General features: G+C 37.7%; 1 long non-coding RNA gene across 2 annotated transcripts in view; it reads right to left on the bottom strand.

Moving 5' to 3' along the window:
• Positions 1-19,990, bottom strand: part of LOC128880736 (uncharacterized) — a 25,179-nt gene extending 5,189 nt beyond the window's left edge. The window contains exon 1 of one of the 2 annotated variants that reach the window (XR_008457907.1): positions 19,714-19,990. This is a non-coding gene — a long non-coding RNA (uncharacterized LOC128880736). Of the gene's footprint in view, positions 1-9,012; positions 9,197-19,713 lie in introns of those variants that run through there. The other variant, XR_008457908.1, reaches the window with a different exon arrangement.
• Positions 19,991-23,376: the final 3,386 nt, after the last annotated feature.

Raw genomic sequence — 23,376 nt, forward strand, 5'->3', positions numbered from 1 at the left:
CGCGCTCTGATTGGTCGGGGTTTTCTGTTAATATCTCCTTAACGAAGCCTCGGATAACATTTTCGCTATGGAAAAAGTTGTTTCAAATCACCCCCCGAATAACCCCTTTCAAGGACCTTCAACATTTTTGGGACACCTTGGAATTAGTACCTACTTAACGGGCATATATCTATTCACTTATGGGTCAGTTGAACTTGCAATAAAATTGCTCGATTTGTAGAAAAATCTCTTTTATTTATCGAAAAGTTTAATCTTGATTGGAATATTATAGGAGGTAGGTATGTATGTACATTAAAAGATCTAGATTATCGAAACGTAGATATAGAAACGTTTGAACATTGCACTGTGTGTTATGTGTCAAGCTGTCACAGTACGATAGATGAAAAGGAGCAATTTTTAAAGAAGTAACGCCTGAACGAGTGTGACACTCTGAGATTTTCAGACATTATTGAGATTGAGGGTGCCAACGGCAGAAGTCGTCGGGTTGGAGGGCGAGAACTGAGTGATTTAGTGGGGTGGCCACTCGACGACTGACCGAGATAACCTGCCTGTCCACGGAACAACCCCATTTGTCCAATGTCTTCCGCTACAAAACTGCTCGTCGCCCTCCACGCTGGGCGTCCTTTTGAATAATGATCGTGCTTTGTCAACTGGCAGACTGCTGATAATGCCGGATACGTTGGATGAGCGAAAGAAAAAGCTTTTTAAATTCTTTGCTTTTCCTGATAACATTACACAGATATTGGGTTCGCGCGTAGTACGAAGCCTAGCAAAACAATCAATTTCCCCAATTTTATGCAAACTAATGCTAAAATTCTGCGGTGATCAGCAAACAGTTTTAATCAAATGTACGCGGCTTTTATACTCCATAGAAAATGTAAACGCTAAAGCAGGATTGAAAAATATTAGCCGATCAGCAGGGATCGAAAGATTTCCAATGTTCAAATATAGTTCTCCGGCTCGTTATTCGAGCCTGGATCAAGATATAACAACAACTACGAGTTTTACGTAAGTACATAGTCGTAATCTGGAATATTTGTGAAGCCAGCTTTACGAGCCCTGGTTGTCTCGAAAAACACAAATCTATTGTCTACCAGGGAAACTGAACACCGCGAACATTATCATAGAAAGCGTGGATCGAGCACGAAATACGAGTCATCCGATAAGTATGTATACAGTTTTAAGGGGAAATATATCTCAATGGGAGACGAAGAAGAAGAAGAAAAAAAAGTGGAAGAAGCTGAATCGCTGGCAATGTTCGAGCACAGGGAACGAGGCATAAGCGTAGCCAGGACGAGCCCTAAAGCCAAAGCGGGCTGGAAGGATGAGATCCAGCTCGGCGGGCAGCGAAGAGAAGAAACGAGAGCAAAGGAAAGAGAAAATCCGAGCAGACGAGCGAGGTGGGCCATGGATTTATATCCCGGTCAGCCACTTTGAGCCATCAGCGGCTCGTTTGAAGTTCAGCCGCGGCCGCGCAGACGTTATAAAGACAAACTATGCCTACGGCACCGTCATGCCCCACCACTTCATACCATAATTCTTCAGGCCGATCCCTGAAACGGCCACTCGATCTCCACGAAAGACGTACTGCCCACCCTTCGGGTTTCGGTACTTGTCCACATACAGAGTTCTTTTAACGTGTGCGCGACAATACACTCTACTCTGTCGGCTCTATCGGCTCCCTGCTCGACCATCTCTTTTCTGCTAGCAGCCGCCGCTTCCCTCGACTCGCTTCCTTTACGGTTAGTGCCCGAGGGTAATAAAGATGGTTCTGCTTATGTACAACCGGCAACTGGAGGCGGAGTCAGGCTGCCCTCTGTGGGCAGGACTAACGCAAATGAGTCTTCCATGCAAGATGGCGTAGGCATACGCCGCGCTACGCCGTTCCATTCCATTCCGTTCCGTTCCGTCCGAGCTCCGAGTTGCTTTTATATTTAGCATGCGATATGTATCCTGCGCAGCAAATGCACCGCGGCAGTCCATGGTGTGTGGTGTCTGCTGGGCTCGGTACGCGACTCCACTTGCTCGGTTCGATGTTTTGCGCTCTTCGCACTCGATGCATGCCGCATCGAGTCGCATCGATCCCCTTTAACTGGGACGTATTTCGGAACCCTACTGCATATTCCATTCGCACTAGATAAACGGTGATAAGCTAATTAACTTAACCACCCGTTCAGACTAAAACTTCGTGTTCCGATTATTAAGTATCCGACATCAATCTTTCTTCTCCGAAATATTAGAAACCGTAAACTGATACTCGACACGATACGGTAGTAGACCTTACTCTACATGCATAATTTTCTACAGTCTCTTCGGATCAGTTATTTATCGCCAGGCAGCCGATGAACGCGATGCGGGATATGTACTCTGACACGTGCTTCTCGCATCTACGATTCTTGCGTGAACACGAATCAACGCTATCGCGTTGAGTTTTATCAAGAGTTTTCGGCAACAAAACCATCACGGTTAAAAAAATTTCAAAAATTGCTTTACCTTCAACTTCAAACAATAGTGGTCAGAAATATGATACAGCCGAAATTTATCATAAATGGCATGGACGTGTGATGTGCAAAATTTGATTACAAAAGACATCAGGATTAGCTATGTTTCTGAATCATACCGTTTTACCACCAGATATTTATATATATAAAACAGCGATCTGGCCGCAACTTAGGTCTAAACCATTGTCGTTCGGTAATAAGTAATCGATTTTCCTATTTTAAAGCGACTTTAACGTTCAGAAACTGAATTTGCTACATGATAAAAATTAGCTACCAGCACGCTCCTAAAAACATATGGTAGTCGAGGATGATTATTCTATAAGTGACCATATAACGTAATTAATTTATTCACAATATACATTTTTGAAAACACTCGGTTCCGTTTATTTTCAAATGACGTGGTTCATTTAAGTTGCATTTTCGGAAAAAGACGTACCCACCCTCTTCAGATAGGCTGAACTTTGAACAAATTTTGCTAATTTGCCAAGCGCTCTTTTGATGGCACCAATTCAGACTAACGAGAGGTCCATCGGGAGGTCTGAACTTGAAAATGAAAACATTGGTTTGTAGATCGACAACCCAACGAACATATCAATCGAGCTGCGTTGAAGATTTTTCACGGATGCCATGAAGTTGAGTCGTAGAGTAACAGCAGTTGCATTCCGTGTCAAAGATGTAGATATATACAGGGTGTCCTAAAAATGTTGTAACACCTTGAAAGGGGTGGTTAGAGAAGTGATTTGAAACAACTTTTTCCTTAGCGAAAATGTTGTACGAGGCTTCGTTAAGGAAATATTAACGGAAAACACTGACCAATCAGAGCGCGAGTATGCCGATGGAGCGCTCGCGGTAGCGTATGAGCGCGGCCGCCTGGCGCGTACATAGTCTTCGCTACCATGGCCGTTCCAACGGTATACGCACGCTCTGATTTGTCAGTGCTTTCCGTTAATATCTCCTTAACGAAGCCTCGTACAACATTTTCGCTAAGGAAAAAGTTGTTTCAAATCACCTCCCGAACCACCTCTTTCAAGGTGTTACAACATTTTTGGGACACCCTGTATATACATACGTATTTATATAGAATGCACAGCGCATGGGCGGCGATCTCTCTTTCTAGAGGGCAACACAAATTTTTCGCGTTGCTTGACATCTATTTGAAAAGGCCTTGTTTTCAAGAATCTTTATATCTTTCTTCAGTTTTCGTCTACTACCTACAGATGTTGGTGGTCTTGACTGTCGAATAAGCGATAATGGGTATAGGGAGTTTGTACCGTATAGATATTTCAAGTATACGACAAACTGCATTCAAAGAGAAATAAAATAACAAATTAAGTATGACTGCAAGCGTTACGTTGGCGCATGTGCCACAAGATAAGAGGAGATAAATATTCTAGTATAAGAAAATGTTTGCAACTGACCGTAGCAACGGTCACAATTTAAATAAAGAAGTATAATTTTAACTCGATAATTTCAAAGCCATTTACTAATAATTTCACTTCTAAATTTTATCGATCTGTTATGTTATAACAATTAATTCTTTAACCAAATAAGTATAAGTGGAATAAATTAAAATGTGTTACTATTAATAGGCAATTCAGAATTAAATAACAGAGATAAATATCGTGTGGTAACTGTAACTAATCGCAACACGGTTAAAATTAGGGATTCTTAATGTAGATAAAAACTGTGAACTTTTGGGCTTCAATTGTTCTTTCGTTATAATGACTTTTTCTTTACAGGTTCGCGATTAGAACATGTCTTTCGTAGAAAAATTCTCCAGATATTTAACAAAAAAAGACAATACGTTGACAACATGTCCGGAGAGTATGGAGGATGAGTAAAAGTTTCATAACCTAGTCGGATTGATTTTTGTTCGGTGATATATGAAATATGCGGTCGGGCAGAAAACGGAAAAATCTTACAAATAGAATAGATAAAAAATTGTTTGGACCACAATTGTATCACTAACGATTCTATATACGTAGATAGACTAGACACAATAGTTGTTCCCCGTTCGAGGACATATTCATGACACGAAAAGGCTAGCCGGTGTTTTTCTGGACGATCTCTGATATTCGAGCGATCCAGGAACTCACATTCCAAGTGCGGGAGAAGCATGTCTTGAATCAGTCGATGCGACTTTTCGTCGACTCGGCGGGGACAACTTGGCCTCTCAAGAGATGGGAACAGTCGATCGCGAGTACCTGGAAGAAGTTTCCAGCTGCTAATGACGTTAACGGATACGTGTCTCATCGATCGAAATTCTCGTAAATCTTGTTAACTGGGTAACCATTTGATTGATTCATCGATTCGAGTTAGGAAAAGGTAAGGTACTGAATACGGGAATTCTGACTGCTTTACAACGAAAACAACCGCGTCATGCTATCTACTATTGTTTTGTAAGATTTAGGTACTACGTCATGATATGCATTTTCTGTAAAATGTAAAGTAGTTGGTACCACAGAATACCTTAACGTCAACAGTCATTTATTTGCATCGGAACTTGATAACTGAACGTGAAACCTTCTTGGTACCTCTTACGCTATTATTTGGCGTGCATTTACGGAAAATTTTCCAATTGTAAATGTTTCCTATCTAGGCCGGTTATTTTAGACGCTAAACATTGCATAAAGCACTGTAAATTTCCTTTTTTGATATATTGTTAGGGACCACTCAGATAGTATAAATCTAGATTTCAAATCCTCAAAAACGTGAGCCATCCGAGTTATAACCGAAAAACCGCGAAAGTTTCGCACCTTTTTCAATTTTTCGCAAAAAAGTTTCGCACTAAAGGAGTATCCTGATGAGAAAAATCATTGTAACCTTCTTTTAAGTAGATATAATTTCCTACAATTTAAGATGTGTTGGAGCTCTGTAACTCTTTTAGTTCCTGACATACAGTTCTGCGAAAATTGACAAATTTTCCAAAAAAGGGGAAGTTTTAACTTTTGGCCTACTTTCGATCGATATATTGACATGAATACTCATCTTACATTAAACACATGAGAAATGAAGTTGCAGCAAATTTAATTACCTTAATTTTAAGACCATAGCGGGACCTGTACCTATTATATATATTTTTTAAATTAATTAATTCGTGGGTAAGGAGGGGAGATGTCGCACAATGGTCCGGATTGGGAAATTTTACTCAACTCTCCCGGATCAAATTCGAATAAATTCGTATTGTTTCCTAAACGTCCAACGACTACGAAACCGAAAGGAATAATAAAATTTGATAAAAAACGTGATTGATATAAAGACTTAAAGTTGGACATTTTGAAGGTAGCAGTTTTCATCTAAATAAATTGCTTCTCTTCTTCGAGGTGTCCTGATGGACCTGTTCAATATTTTTATTTCGGTAATTATAGAGAACAGGTAAATCCTCACCGATTTCGATGATTTTTAAATATGTTGTAGAAATCAACATTTTGAACAAATTTTTCCTATATATATAACCGTCGCTCGGCCTCAGTTTCCAATACATATGTATTGGTGTATGTAGGCATGTATTCGATAAAAAGCTGGTATTGTTTCGACTATGGCCTCGACTACATTTTAACAGGTATACTTTGTCTCGCTATACTCGTACAATTGTACTGACCAAGCAGTTATTCTCGTTTTCCGCAAAGACCATTGTATCAACGTTGTAGCCTAGTCTGGAAAGTAAGGACGAGAGAACGACAGGCACGGCGCAGCGTAGGAAGGCCAAGACAGTTTTATAGAGACGAATTCTCGTCGTAAAAACGTCAAGGCCACCTCCGCAACTCCTGCCTGTCTTCGCGAAGCATTACGGCAGCCGGAGGATTCACAAGTTACCTACACTGTCACCCTTCCTTCTCGTGTTCTACCGCGAGTAACAGTCGAGTTACCTGGTTTTGGTTTCTAAAAGTTAACGCGAAGTGGCGGATAATTCGAAAGAGATTAAATTATTTGCTACGAGTTTTTACACTTCGGAACGTTCAGAATTCTTTTTGGACACATCAAAGATTCGATCTGTAGTTAATAATTTCTATGGTTATTCTCAATTTTACTCGATAAGGTGCTTTCAAGGCAAATTTTTGTTTCATATACAACATTTATTATATGGTTTCTAGTATTAAGCAGGCCCAAAAAATACATGGATGTATCATATTATTATATGATACCTCAAGGAAAAATACTGTTGCTCACATATTTAACCTTTTAACGGCGGGGTTGGTAGATACATCGACCAGCAGTCAGGTTGAGGACTCTACATAAGAAATTCATTAAATTTATTTGTAAATCTAATCACATCTAATAATAGGTCGATTTTAACTACTATGTTGGATACGTTGCTTAACCTTTTAACTGCGGGGAAATTTTATATATCGGCCAGTTTGAATTTTGTATTTCGGACTGCCTTCAATCACCAAAAAATGCTGCGAGTAACAAGTTTTAAGCGAATACGATTGACAATATTTAATATTGTACGGTTGAATATTTAATTGGCCATTTTGAATGTGTCATGTTCAAATTCGGATTCGTAATCGGCTTGATGGCCAAAATACACGAAAAATGGAAAGAAATTCGTCTAAAAGACATAAAATTTACGATCAAGCGGATGCTCGAGCTGGAGGGAAACATTTATCAGGCTTGCGTTAAACATAATTTAATAGGCGATTTTGTATGCGAATGATACGGCGAGCTCTTACGTTACCTTCAATCGCTTCGTTATAAAATGTGAGAACGGAAGCGTAAACGGGGCGGAGCGGTAGTGTCTCGAAGGGGAGATGTGCGACAAGAATCGTCGAGGAGCATCATTGTTAAATGTTAACAACTGGAGAATTTCAAAGGAGACGCGGTCCTTTGATACATTCGTGGAGAGAAGAAACGGCGGGGGGCCGAGGCAGGTTTAAGACACATGCCTGCTTGCTAAGTAGCGGCTTCTGCCAGCGCGTCTACGCGTCGTCGGGTTCCGAGCGCTTCGTCTCTCGCATTGCCGAAGACGACAAAGACAACGACGACGACTGATGTCGGTTCGCTTTGCCGTGCGCCACGGTTCTTCGTCTACGTCTTGCGACGATTGATGGCCCCCGTACTACTCTCTCTCTCTCTCTCTCTCTCTCTCTCTCTCTCTCCCTCCCCCCCCCTCTCTCTGTCAACTGTCAACTGGAACCGAAGTCATTCGGTTCTTACATTTATGGAATATCTTGAAATCTTCGTTTCGCCAGCCTCGACAGTCAGCAATCAAGTGATTGTTGTACTGGTTCGCGATCCAATGCCAGGGGCTTTTATCTTTGGGAACATCTGACTTTTCGTCGGATACCAACGGTTCAAGCCTACCATTCCAATGGTAATAAACGATATATGTAAATGCTTGGGTGGGGATTGGGAAATTTACTGCGCTGGTACTTATAGAAAAAAATAAAATCTCGGCATTAGCTCGTTATAGTCTTGTAATCGTGCAAATCAATTTTAGGTAATATCAATTACCCAATACTTAGAAGTGCATACATTCAAAATATTAAAAATCAATCTTCACAATCTAGGAAATGTGTGAGCGTAATGATTTGATAGTTAGACAGTGTATTTCTTGTTGTCCGCTGAAGTGTTTGCGTCAGAAAGATCGCAATGAACATAGTAATATTAATATTATAAATTTTCCTTCTTAAAATTTAGTTTATGTTTACAGTTTTCTCTAATTGATTAACTTACTAAATATCTGCGTCGCGGCGCCCGCGCTCCCTGAAGCTTGGCTCCCTTGGGCGATGCCCAAGCGCGTTCGTACCTAAATTGGATACCGGGTATAATCCAATAAGAGGGTCAAAAATATCTTAATAATCTAAGTATGAAATATCTCATATAAAGTATGGAATAAATTCAAGTTGTAATGAATCACTCGTTAACTCATCGAAAACGAACAATTTCAGCTAAGCTTCGAGCTTGTATCTCGACTTGTGGGATAGCAAAAAAGCAAGACGAAAATCACGTTTTCGCGAAATTTCTCCCACACAATTGTATGGAAAATTTTGAAAAAGAATCACAAACATTTTGAACACGGATTTTTGAATTAAAGATACGCATAAAAAATAAAACAAAAACGAAAAAAATGTGAAACATGTTGGTTTTTGTTCTTAAACTGTCAAAGCAGTATAATTACTGTATTTGCGCATTAAGTAGATGTTAGCGTTACTATAATATTATCCTACATTTTTTCAGGTTTCGCACGTTAATGTACCATAATTAAGAGCCGCATCGTAGACGCCGTACGATGTGTTATAAACAGACCAAATGCGGTTTTGAATATAATTCCATTTACGTTGATCTTTCACTTAGGCTTTGGAAATGGTTCACGTTTTTCGTACGCTATGTTATCAGTTTCATAGGAATGTGAATCATTTAACATTTCCATCCTTTTCTAGTGAACATACCATAGTTCTCCACCAGAAAACCTATTCTTATGGTACCTAATCGAGAGTATACAAACCCTGCATTGATTTTGACAAGCTATTCGCGCTACAATAAAAGTCAGAAAGAGGCAATCTATTACCATCGTTCTTCAGCCTATCTCAGAAGAGGAGGACTCTGGCTCCACCGAAGCATCCAGTTGGTCGGCACTTTTTGATCTTTCTAAGGCTTCTACTGCGCCTCTAGTCCAGCTACTGGAATTTTTTATTTACTATTTAAGGCTGTTACTAGTTGCCGTCTCCTGTTATATTAATTTATACCTACAATATAATAAATACCCAGCCACGCAGCACGTATACATATACATACATAAAGTGTCAAGCATGCACGTATCACATGGCAATCGTTGATTTCTTCCTGCGTCGTTGTCGTTTTCTTTGTTCCCACAAGCTTTTCAATAGTAGGTACAGCAACGTCACATAACGTGACTACTTAATGCAATCGCCTAATAGTTTCATTATACTCCACTATCTGTGTACGTATAACCCTTAGTAGGGCATTGTACTTTGTAAAATAATTAACCAAGGCTATAGCACCGCTGCAATGTTTCTCCAGCACAGTGTTATCGATCATTTTACCGCAACGACGAAGTAAAAGATTTTTTAATAACAAAATATATATTTCAGCGTACTCGTGGTGGCCGCTCAAACACCTATCGATCATCTTTCACGATTAATGGTAATCACGTGTACTTTTGTTTAAAATTAAAAAAATGAGACGTATGATCTACACCACTTGTGTTTTATTAATAAACAAAACAAAATTCTAACACTTCTTTCGGAAAATCTTTTTAAAGTGTAAACTTTTCGAATGATTTGCAGTTATGACTACTCGTAAAACTACGACGAGTGGTGGTGGTTTACTTCGTCGTCGTGTAATTCATATGTTGCAAGCATTTTCGATGGGTATTGAAATCAAAGGGATTAAAAAATTAAAATTAAATTAAATTAAAACGACATTCTTTAACGAATAATACGTTCATAACTTGATCCATGGAATTACCGAATTATCGACAACGGGTTGTTTATCGAATGCGTTTGATCGGTTTGGCACTGTACGTAGACAACGAAAAAGGTAAAGATAAAGATAGAGAAAGAAAGAGAGAAGTAAAAGAGTGGTGTGCGTGCGTGCGGCGTGTCCTATACAGAAGGGAAGGTAGTGGGAGAGATAGAGAACTACCAAAACGAAAAGAATTCAATCCGTTTGGTAAAACTGAGGCCGTAGATCTTGCGGCGCCGTTGATGTGACACGCCAGGCTTCTGCGTTCCTCCACCCCTTCGTCTTCTGTCCGGCACTGCCGGCTTCGATACCCGTCCGTCACGAGCCGTCATTAAGCCCCGACCAGATTCCTATCTGAACAGACAGCTGAGCTCCGATCTGGACGAGTAGAGAGAGCGTCGGCTCCTGCTGACCGCGAGCATTAAAGCTGCCGATGGAAGAGCAGGGTCAAGGCTTCGACAACCCCTCAACCGCCCGTTAGGAACCTATCGATCAGTGTCGTTCTCTTCTCCGTGGCGACTAACTACTTCTAGGGTTAGATTTGCGGAAAGCCACGAAAGATCGTTGAATTTCAATGATTTACGAACTAAGAACATGATTAGTCTTGCCCCATTCCATCTGAATTCTTTCCATTTCCCTTTTAATCTATTTCATTTCTCCCTTCTATTGTAATTGGGAATCAAACATAGGAAAATATATTTGAAGTCTCCGAGGCCTCGATTTAACAGGTTTCCAATTTAACAGGCAGAATTCTATTGTATTTACTATATCGGTAAGTTCTAAAGTTTGTTGAAATCTAAACTGTTCACGCATCGACAACATAATACATTTAAACGGTGGTTTCTAAATATTGCTTTCTAAATATTGCCGGATTCTTCAAAGAGAATCTGGCAAGCCAGAAAAGAATAAAGAATATTACTTTCTAATTGACATTTAAATAATTGTAACTTTCTCCGAAAAGAATCGACATGACGACAGCAAAATTTGCTTGCAAGAAAAGAGATCTAACTTTTCTTGCCAGATCACATATTTTATTATCGGTCTTATTAACATTTAGTGGAATAGGCCTACAGGGGAAACCACTTTAAAAAAAGCGCATCACCAGTAATAGCCCTTGGGTGATGTGGAAAGCTATTGACAAAATTGTAATTATTATATCATACATATATTATGTTATTATATGTATATATAAAAGATGTTTACAGACCTAAACATAATATTAATAACTTTAATTATTTGTGAAAATAAAAAATACTGACAGTGCAAGGAAATTTTTAATCAAGCGGATGGATCCAGACATATCTATCGTAGGACGCCCCTGAGACACAGTGCGCACGATCGACGGCTCGGCCGTCGAGTCTAGAGCGGTAGTGGGGGTACAGCAGGCGGTGCCTCAGGAATCGGGCCGAAATGTTTAAGTGATTCCGAGCACTGCAACAAATAGTTTTACTTTGATCAAATAATTTTTGGAAAAAAATTATAATCACCTTCGAAAAAATATTAACATTGCATTAAGAAGTATGAAATAATTTCTAGTTAATTTATATGAATACTTACCAGTTCTACATATAATTATTTAAAAGTATGAAATAATTTCTATTTCCTTTATATTAATTTATGTTAAATAACCTTTTCGTAGTCGGCGCAAAATGTTTGGGCAATATTGAATGCTGTTAATGTATACATGTATACTGTCTACACGAAAATACTGTCTGAGTAGGTTTGGGAGTCAAATGTTTTTTTATGGGACCAAGTGGCAGCGATGCCCTACCGGGTGCAAAAAGTTTCAATCCAATTGGTCTATCCTTTTCGGATTAAGAAACAGTACAACATTTTTCGTTTTTTGCCAAAAAACTGGTAAAAAATGAGAAATGGCAAAATGTCTCAATAACGGGATCACCGGGGAGACATACTCTACAAGATGCAACAGGTTTTATCACGATTGGTCAAGCCATCTTGGCGTAATCGGGGAACATACATTAAAAAAACAAAAAAAAATACATATCGAATTGAGTAACCTCCTCCTTTTTCGAAGTCGGTTAAAAACGTATCTTTTTTGGTACAATATCAATATATTCTATGATGTACATATTATATGTATACATATATTGTAGTATATATTGAATATGTTTACTTGATATATTTTAAATAAAATACATACGATTGTAATTAAACATAATTGAAAGTGTCCACTACGCCACGTTGACAGGCATATTTTATTATTAATAAATTTTTTATAATATTTTTCCCTAAATCTCTGTACATATACAGGGTGGCTACGTATAAGTTCGGACATACGCAGGGTGTCAATTCTACAACAAATTTCCAACAAAAAATTATTCTTAGACATATTCTTTGTGGCGCCTTATTCTCGAGAATTTTCACTTTTAATATTTTTTCTGTATTTTCGACTTGACACTCTTTAAATGGCCATAACTCCACCAAATTATAGTGCAAACTTAAAACTATGTATACCATTCAAAAGAGCGTTAAATTTCTCATCTCCCTGATGCCAAACCAAAATTTATTACGTAGATTTAACAAGTGAAAAATTAAGTCAAACTTTACATTATGAAAATTTCAAAAAATTTGACTTTTTCCGTATTCGTTTTTCGGTTTCAAAGACACTTGTTTGGCGGGCACTCTTCGAGAAAAACTTCCTCGAAGTCTCAGCTTTTGAACGGTGGTATTTTCGGGAGAAAATGACGTTTAAATCCAGAAAAGCGTGGGTTTTTAGTTAAAACTCGATATTATTTAACAAAAATCGACTTGTCACTTTAAAATTAACTTGACATCGGGTTTGATGTATTTTTTAGTGACATTCCCGAGCCTCCCCAATTAGGAAAACAACTGGTTTTTTGACATCTCAAGCCCCTCCCAGCCATGTGTAGAGCCTGAGTGCGCGGTGAATAATAATTGTTTTTGAACATTTATCCATAGAATTATCGTTTTTAGAGACTAATTAATCAAAATTAACCTCGGTGTACCGATAAATGATATGGAGATTGGAAGACGATCGATTTCACACAGCAAAAAATCGATGTTTTCGGCGCAGGAGAACCGATAAGTTTTAATTTATGAGGCGGGCATTTTGAACGCTTTTCTGCATTTAAACGTCATTTTCTCCCAAAAATACCATCCTACATTTTTTTTTGACAATACGGTTCAAAAGCTGAGACTTCGAGGAAGTTTTTCTCGAAGAGTGCCCGCCAAACAACTATGTCTTTGAAACCGAAAAATGAATACAGCAAAAGTCAAATTTTTTGAAATTTTCATAATGTAAAGTTTGACTTAATTTTTCACTTGTTAAATCTACGTAATAAATTTTGGTTTGGCATCAGGGAGATGAGAAATTTAACGCTCTTTTGAATGGTATACTTAGTTTTAAGTTTGCACTATAATTTGGTGGAGTTATGGCCATTTAAAGAGTGTCAAGTCGAAAATACAGAAAAAATATTAAAAGTGAAAATTCTCGAGAATAAGGCGCCACAAAGAATAAGTCTAAGAGTAATTTTTTGTTGGAAATTTGTTGTAGAATTGACACCCTGCGTATGTCCGAATTTATACGTAGACACCCTGAACACCATAATTTTGGTTTGCTTTCTCGTGTTATTTCAATAAGAAAACTTCGAGGAAACATGCATTTTTAAAAAATTTGGCCCAGCACAAATTTATTCTACATAACCAATTCTAACTAAATTTGCATAGGAGACATCCGAATGTAAAGGGTTAACGTGATCGTTTTTTAGCAAAATGTAAAAGAAGTGGTACATCGAGTGGGGAATGTTTGAGAGTAGGATAGGCGTCGTGGACTATTGCGTAGTATATAGAAGTTTCGGTTGCGATTAGATAGTTTGAGATGAGCTGCTAATGATGAGACGTTAATGCAGCCACACGAGAAGGAAACATCTGGGGCTTGGCACGGTCATCTCGTCGCTTGCTGTCAACCATCATGGAGGCTTATGCATCAGAGTGATAAACGACATCCCGCTGCCGTGTCATGTGAACGAAAGGGAACATGGAAGGGGACCATCTGCACGCGATACGAGGATCAGGTCGATCCTTCAACGCCGACCGAATAAAAAACTCTCGTTTATTACTGACTACGCGGGCACCAGCACTGGCGCTGCTTAGCCTGGCTCGGCTCGACGTATCCATACTCACTTTCGCGTTTTCACCTGCATTTAAATTTCTCGAAAGTACCTCGTATAATCTATGATCTTCTGAGTAGTAGATACGCTGACCATAATAGTGGATATTTTCGAAATTATATCCGGTTTGCAAATCGTTTAGAGATATGCAATCCCGTATCATTGTAATAATACGTCACATTTAATGCTGCGAACGCTAAATAACCCGTTATTCGTATAATTTTGTATACATTATAACCTCGTTACTTATTATCGAAAACAAGTAAGTCGATTTGAAAATAATGAAACGGAGCTTTAGTTTCGTTCCTTGTTTTTACATCTCTGTTTTCGTTTTGCGGGATAAAATAATTCCTTTCGATAATTTCAATCAATATCGACACGGTGTAATTCATGTTTATTTTGTATACATTTGAAATATATTCTCTGCTTCGTTGAGATGCACTAATCCCACACAAGTTTATAATATTTCCGGCAGGACAATAATTTAATGTTAATATGCACCGATTACTACGAGCAGCATTACGTAATAAACGAATTAATCATTTTAACGATTATTTGCGTAAATGAAAAAGAGACGAAATGGAAAAGAGACATTTCGGAACGATTTTAAGACATACGAGTTCGAATATGTTCGGTGTGTCGTTTATTTTTAGTTTTACTACTCCGAGTTTTATGTGTCGTTACAGATTTATGTCCAATCAATCAAAAGTGTATTATACTGTTGCGACGGTATGAAGATGCCGCACTACAGTTCCGAGTTACATCGTCGCGACGGTGTGAAGATGTTGCGACGAAACTTTTAAAATAGTAGAGAGCGATTCGAGAACTCAAAGAGAGAAGACATTTCGTTACAAGTCTCCAAGATTATCGTTATATTATCGTTAAATTGTTTAAAAGTTATAGTTTGTTAATAAACTTTATATTTAATTAAAATGAATTCTCGTACTTCAACCCCCCCGCGCAACAATACTTTTGTTACATCCGCCTCTCGCTCACTCTCGCGAATGCGCTAGCATTTAAATTAAGTAAGGAGATGGCAGGAAGATGGGAATATCTTCATGCCACCTCTCTTTTAATTCAATGCCACATAAGAGTGACACTAGATGGGAATATCTACGAGATACTTCCTATGTATGCTAAAACAAATGCCAAGTCTAACAATAAGAGATTAAGACAACGCTGAGTCGATAGTCCTATCTCAGCACTTGCGCCAGAGTGGCGCGTCGCCACAAGGATAAGGATTGCAGCTACCAAGCAAAGTGCAGGAGTACATCCTTACTTGAAATTGCGATATCTCTAAAATAAAATAAGAATTTGACCCAGCTAAGAGCGAGTTACGAATTTTCCGCGTAATAGGAAAAGAGGGGCATTGCATCCGCATAGAGACAATGCACTCTCAAAATTTAGGCTTTTCCTAGGGTATAAATACTGCCGCAAAAATAGAGAGCCTCATTGTTATATTGATATTCATTCTCGACTTAGATAGTCTCGTGGAGATTCTCGGAAATCGTAAATCGTCAATTGTCAAATTGTAAAAATTGTAAATCATTGGATTGTTAACTATCAATCATAATAGTCATGCAAGGACTATAATAAAAGCAGTTATTTTGTATAACAGTTTAGAATTCGATCTCTTGCCTCATTACTCCAAATTCCCTTTTTCCTTTTACTCTGGACGAGGTGGTTAGAGAAGGCAACCGCCTGACCCCTCCAAAGGAGAAAACATCCATAAACGGAAATAGGAGAGAATCATCGCTCTATTTCCATTTATATAAATCCCCAAAAGAACCCGTCGTGCGGGACGTAAGAATCAACTTCGTAAGTTGATCCGCGAGTTTAGTGAACCCGCGATAGCAGGACGCTACCCGTTCGGGATATTCGCTTCAACAACAAGACCAGAAGGACTCAAGAATAAGATACCAGGCATCACCTGGAAGCTGACATCGATAAACTACACCGTGGTGTTGCCGTCTTTCACCGATATCTCAATAAGCAACCCACGATACGCCCATTACCTGTTTAGGAGCACCAATCGACCTCAGTAAGTATTTTGCGGGTACATTCGAAATTAAAACAAAAGGTAACATAAAGAACTCGACGCAGTTAGTCAATCCCGCTCAGACGCGTGTCCATAGGGAGGGGCGTGGAGCAAAAGCGAAAAATTAATTTGTATGTGTGAACTTCGATTCTCGTGAATCGAAGCTAGGACGTAACACTTTAAATAATCTGTGTCGGTATGAATCATTTCAAGCAATTATTTGTCGCTAAAATGATAATCAGGAAATATGTAAATCTCAGATTTGACGTGTTATCGATAATACGAACTGCCCTCTGCAGATGATATAAATTAAAGCAGTAAACACGATATAAGCCAATTAGTGAAAATGATTACAAAAATTCGAATGCTGAAGAAACCATAACATTATCTTATACTGGACATCGAGACATCTTATTTAAACAAATGTTTTATTACAGATCACAACTTTAATATTTGGTTTTCCTGCTTTGTTCATCTATATGTACATATTTATCGCGAAAAATAATGTCAACAATCTGCCTTAAAAAATTTGCATCCATTTTCACAAATAAAAATCATTGTAAATAAACATTACGCAAACGTTAAGTCCTAGTTATTTTATTTATATAATGCGAAGTTGGCAATGTTCAACTACAACACTCGTTTTTTTTTGTTTATACACATGAGTGCATGTTTTACATGCTTATCTTTGCGCAGAATTGTTTTTTTGTATACATTGTATTGTATACGTATCAAAAGAAAAGAGATATAAGTAACACAAAAGTAGAAAAGTAGAAGCTTATAATTATGTACTATGATATCAACGATATCTTACTTACACGTTTCTTAGTCTGCTTTGTTTTTTACTTAATCTTTCTTATTGTATACTATGCTTCTCTAATAAAATTTAGTATATATATATACGTAGACGATATATGTATATTATTTTCCTCTCCTTTTATATACCTTTTGTTTCTTTACTTTATTTATCATATTATATCTCGTTTGCCAGATACTTGTTTTGTTACCTTGGCTAAAACTTACGGATCTACGGTTATTTTACTACAGTAATCTTCAATTGTTTTGTACACCATTGATTTGTTTACGAGCAGAAGAGGTGAAATCCTCCCCCGTACTACGCAAATATCAACAAGTAGACATTCACACGATGGTGTATATCCTATTAGTATATTTTGTGTTCGTAACAGAGCATTATGGATTCAAAGTACATAATCGTTCCTCTGATACTTTGGTAGGAATTTATGTACTTATGTACAAGTACATGTATGGTAAGTTTTTTAATAGCATGCAATGAAAGGTTAAATTACTAACCGGTACACAATTACACTTTTTTACGATCGGGTACTAACCGAGTTGGTTAATTAAAACATTTTGAAATTTTGTTCCTTGTTCCAAATACAGTATTTCCTAACATTTCTTTTTCTCTTCGGAGAGAATTCAAGAAAATTATCCGATAACGGCAATTGGCATACTTTTACATGCATGGAATTGCAAAATGATGAAGGAGCAGGAACTAAATCAAGTTACAAAGTTCATTGGGTAGCCATGTGTTGCGACAGTTATACGACCCATCCATCATCATTTAGAGGTGGCATCTATCAGCGTCACCACTCGTGAAAGCAATAATGACGATTCCATGGCTTAGCGGCTTGCTTTGACCCAAGGTAGCCTCCACAATCGTTAATTTACGGACGTCTTCTCTTCTACTCTTCTTCCTCTCCAGTCCACGTCTGTGTATAACGTGTTGCAATAATACTTGTATTAACTTTCTTATTTTTACACTTCCTTTCAACAGAAAACTTGTTTAATTCTGTGTGTTTCGAATAATATTAATATTATATCTACTATTCTGCCAGTGTAAGAAGTGCGACTCAAGTGCGATCATTCACAAAGGTAAATACGAATCGTAAATGTTTAAATTACCTACGTAAGCCACTCGTTACATTTTTCGACTCTATGTATTCTTTTATTCGAATTTTATTTCACTCGAGTGCTCTTTTCCATCGAAATATATTTCAGTTAGGGCTTGTGCAAAATATAACTTGCAATAATTGCCGAATGTCGTTTGATAAGCATGATTATAGCCGAGTGTTGTATGTCGGATTATTAGACACCAGATTATCGGGATTCTACTGTATTATATGTATATATTTAATAAAGAAACGTTGAATACGTTATCTCAGATATAATTTGTCGTTGCTACGATGAGCCTCTTTTATGTATAAATATTCATACATACGCGCGCAAAAGGTGACAATGAGTAAGAAATAGAGAGAAAGAGAGAGCGTTGAGGGAGTTGGGACGGTGAAAAAGAAGCGAATAGTAGAAGAAAAGGAACGAGGGTCGGTAGTCCAAGAAAGATGCATCGCAGTGCTCGCAGCGATGTTGAGAAGACTGGGAGAGTGAAGGCAATGCCACACTCTACCACCTTGGCGACACGGCTGGGTGCAGAACTGAAAGCGAGAATTCTCCTGCAGCGTGGAGACGCGGCACTCGCTCCGCATAAATCATCCTGCTTCTGCTTAGAACAGGAAGGCGAAAATAGATGGAGCCCTCTTTCTCTCTGTATCTCCCTCCTAACACGTTGCGTTCTCTACCTCCATTTTTACTTATCTATCTATCTATCTATCTGTTTATCTCTACGGTTATCCATCTATCTAATTATCCATTTTTTGACGATTCTCTCCTCCTGTTTTTGTTTTTATCTATCAATCGTTCTTTGCACGTTGCAGATACAGAGAGCATCTCAACTCACAAACTCGGAAACAAGTGTACTGTACAACGTAAATATGCTTAAATTTGTTTCTTTTCTTTTTCTTTCTTGTTTGTTTCTTTTCCAGTTACGCCACAAATAAAGACCTTTCACGCATTCCGCGATTTCTTCAATCAGATATCCGACCCAAACCACGGAACATCCAATGAAAGGTTACGCAGAAGTACAACTTCGTCCTTCGATACTTCGTACTTTCTCAAGATTGCTAGAGCTTCATTTGAAAACCCTTGTATTGTAGTTAGGGATGACCCTGTTTACATTGCAAGTCGCTCCGCAACACTCTCGATTTGCCTTTCGTTCTTAACCTCTGACAAGGGAACACACCGAACTGTCCGTCTCCGATTTTGATGAAACTTGGTGGATACATTAAGCACATGAAAATAAGGTATATGTATTTTTTTTATAGCTGCCCAAATCGCAAATTTAGGGAGTGAAATCACCCCTTGAATTTCAGCAGAAAAATGTTATCTCGGAAATAATAATAGATATAAGAAATCTTCTTAAGGAAAAGTTTCATGGTTTCATGAGATAAGACAAAAAGAGTTTACAGAATTTATAAAAAGTACTTTGTTTATAACAAAAAATTTATTGTTATGTTACGTCCCAATTAGTTTGGGACTTTCTTTAGGGATTCTTGTCTTCGGTTAAAGAGCTAATGCTCACCTTATCTGTATTTAATTGGAAAAGAAGGAATTTTTGGGATTCTATAATAATTGTCACTAAGTTTGAGTATTAACAAATATAATTATGAAACAAAACTGAGTTTGGGATTACTTACAAACAAGAATAAAAACTATACAATTGAAAATGGTTTAACAATACCAATCGTTGATCTTATGCTATCGGCGGCGTTGTCAAGTTGTCCCGGGCTCGGCTGTGGCGAGGATCTGGTCTGGTTGTACACTCGCGACACGGGACTCTAATAATTGGCGAATAATAAACGTCGGACTTTCGCAGGTATCTCCGCGGTGACTCTATCTTTAGTGCGTATGTTCTCACTTACGCGAACTCTTTACTCAGCTGGAGATACGATACACGATACCTAAATGAGACTAACGCGAGAGATTAATCCGTCCGCGACTACAGAGTATTGACTGCCAAAATAATAATACACAAAGAGCTCTCCGTGGTCGTGACCACGGGTTTATATAGCCCCAGATCCTTGCCTGGCGCAATTCGTAATTTCGGAACCTTAATTGCCACATTTCCCGAATCTGGAGCAAGTCTTAAATTCAATCGGCGATTCGTGCGCAAGAGCTTAATATCGCTGATGCTTGTTCGCTGACTTGCGGTTCACGCGACTCGGTTTAAAAACACAATTTCCGAATTGTGGTTCGTGCGCATTCTTAAAAGTCTACTGATCTTAACTATTCGCAATACGAGGTCGATGAAAAGGGACACCGGCAGGGCCGGATGTAACAGTTACATTATTTTAAGAGATACAAAAATTTATATAACGGCAAAAATGAACGGAAATTTCTTTCTGAATCCATTGATATATAATATGATACATCTGCCTCCTACAGTTTTGTAAATATTCATATAATATTGTATGCAGGCCGCGCGAATCCATCAGGTTGCGGCCGCACGTGAAATACATTAGTTCATGTATAGACATATGGGCGGCTATTATTATGAGATACATATTTATTACAAATTGCAGGATCATTTAAAATTAATAATAATATTAATTATATTTGTATGCATTGCAGTATGATATTTTTAGGAAGTAATTTGTTGCTCATTTATTCATAATACTACTTCTGTTATTTTAATGTCCGGATATCTTAATATCAGCCTTTGTTAGACATGACAAGATCATGCTATTAGCAAAACGAATCGTTTATTTTGAAGGTGGCCTAAGTCCATTTTTTTTGTATTCTATACGTATATTTTTAATTAAAAATTAATTAAAATACTATACTACTATACTATACTACAGAATAAAAGAGATTTTACACGATACGAGGTATTTGCGACGTACGATTTACTGTATTTCGTTTGTTTTATTTGCTGCGCGCGCTGCCTCTTCACGTGCGCCCGTTTTCACTTGAAGTTTTCACTTCAAAAAAGTAAAAAAATTACACCAAGTACATGAAAAATAGGAGAAAAGATTCTACTTTCTTGTAATTTTTTATGGAGATCTCCTATTTTTCTATGATAACTCCCTGAGTCCTCCCCTTTTTGATGTATTTGGCGTAATTTTTTTACTTTTTTGAAGTTTTTTATGGGGATCTTACTTCTTTTTACAAAGATAATTTGCACAATGAATGACTTTAAATAATTTTTATATTATATGTATATGTATAGTACTTTGTATAGAGTTCCCGATGGTGCCCGAAACAGTTTATGGTTGCAAGAAACTGAAATGTTAATGATGAAGTGAGAAATAGGAAAAATATATCCACTATTTGTTAATATATCTATAATATTTTTAATATGTGTATAATCTAAAATAATCCATATGAAATAATATGAAACAATGAATATTTTAGTTTTGTGATTTATATACACATCCTTATTTTTTTAATTGAATAGAGGAAAAGAAAAGGAGAGGGGGTAAAGAAAGTGAATATATACATTTCATATGATATTAATTTATTAATTATAAACATTTATTCATTCAATTCATGAATTAATAATATAAATATCAGCAAATTTGTTATGCACACCGCATCATCTTATGCTTCAACTATCTGTAACACATACAAACCATATTTTAGTTGTAAATTAACGTAGAGCTTAATATAAAAATAGAAATCATAATTTTCACACAAACATTATATACAGATCACTTAATTCCTTCCATTGTACACTCTGCCAGGTCGTAGTATATTTTAATTTAAATTTTTTTCTTCTGTCTTAATAACCTGCATCCAGCTATTCCCCACTGTAACCTATAGCTGTCAAACGAATCTGTCAAACGATACTAACCTATATCTGTCAAACGATACACACAAGTACTTCTTATGGCGGCCGACGAACCTTGCCGAGTGATTCCGAGAGTCGACGAATCGACGATCAGCCTTGGCTCCTGTTGGCTAAGTGTTGACAAAAAATCGAATAAATGATATTATGATATCTCAGTTGTACGTGGACCGATTTTATTGATTTTGGTTTTATTCGAAAGCTTATATGCGGTTTACATCAGAAAAATGCCTTTAAATTTAGAAAATATTGCAGGCGTGATGAGATATTAATGAAAGAACTTTCAGGTTAGGTTGGAATCGTAGTTTTACGAGTAAAAGGTACGCGGTAGCGCCACGTTATATACGGGGTGGCTTTATAATTGTTCATGTACTTGGCGTCGAGAAGCTACCGCGTCTCTAGATATTGTCCTCGGTACGTCGAGTCCGTGTGTCCGCGTGTTTCACATTAATTATGTTATATTCGAGTTCTTACATTAAATAGTAATTATAAGTTACCAATGTGTGTTTATTTCATACAAACTCAACACTTCCATATCAATTGTCAATATAAACGTTCAATTTGGATTTCTGTCACAATAGATTAAATATAATGCATCCCATTCGAAGCACGCCAGTTAATTAGTTACTTTTACAAAAAATCATAAAAAACTAGCCATTAGTGCTCTTTTTCAATTTTGTTCGTATCATCGCTTATAATGTACACGTGGTATAGTAAACAGTAAAAACTAGCAAAAATGCACAACGATAAAGAAAAAAAAAACAAATAATCACGTTTCGTACTACCCTCCGAAATAGTGATGTCAGTAATTTTTCAAGACTTCAGCTCGATGTCGATGAAAAATTACGAATGTAGAAAATCGTCGTCGCTATTAAGAATCGACGAATAACGGTGATGCGAGTGCAGGGAAATCGAAGCTACCAACCTAGACAAATCGTTTTCTCTCTCTTTCGCTTTTATCGAAGCCCATATCATCTTCTTTCGCACCCTCCCTTTGACCCGGAGTTTTATTTGCGGCGGAATAAATAAAAATTTACGAGCAATTTACGGAGGGTCCTCAGCCAGGTCAGGAGGATCCATCAATTTACTCCGAAGTGCTCGTTTGGCGAGCAGGCTACAAAATCGTCGACGAAGTTCTCTTTATGAAGCTAGAATAGATTAATGCTCTCGTTTGTTCGGTAATGGCCCCGATAAATTATCTTAATAACCCGAGGCGGCTATAAATATATTCCTCGGTTCCTACGCTCTTACACTTATTTTCTTGGTATATCGTTGTCTCTCTGTACCCCGGCCGTCGAACTATCATGTTTTCCGTGTCACTAATTCTAAGAGTGAGCGGTATACGAAGGGGAAAGAATAACTCGAATAATGGTGTTTCATGAAAATGATATTGTTTGGACACCGATGTCAACTATTTCTATTTATCATGCCACCATTACAGTACACCTACTGCATTTTTATAAAGAAGATTTTACATTTATCGCGTATATATGCATATAAAGGTTGTCCAAAAAATGTTGTAACTCATTGAAAGGAGTGGTTCGGGAGGTGATTTGA

The sequence above is a fragment of the Hylaeus volcanicus genome, chromosome 8 (genome assembly GCF_026283585.1).
Source record: "Hylaeus volcanicus isolate JK05 chromosome 8, UHH_iyHylVolc1.0_haploid, whole genome shotgun sequence".
NCBI lineage: Eukaryota > Metazoa > Arthropoda > Insecta > Hymenoptera > Colletidae > Hylaeus > Hylaeus volcanicus.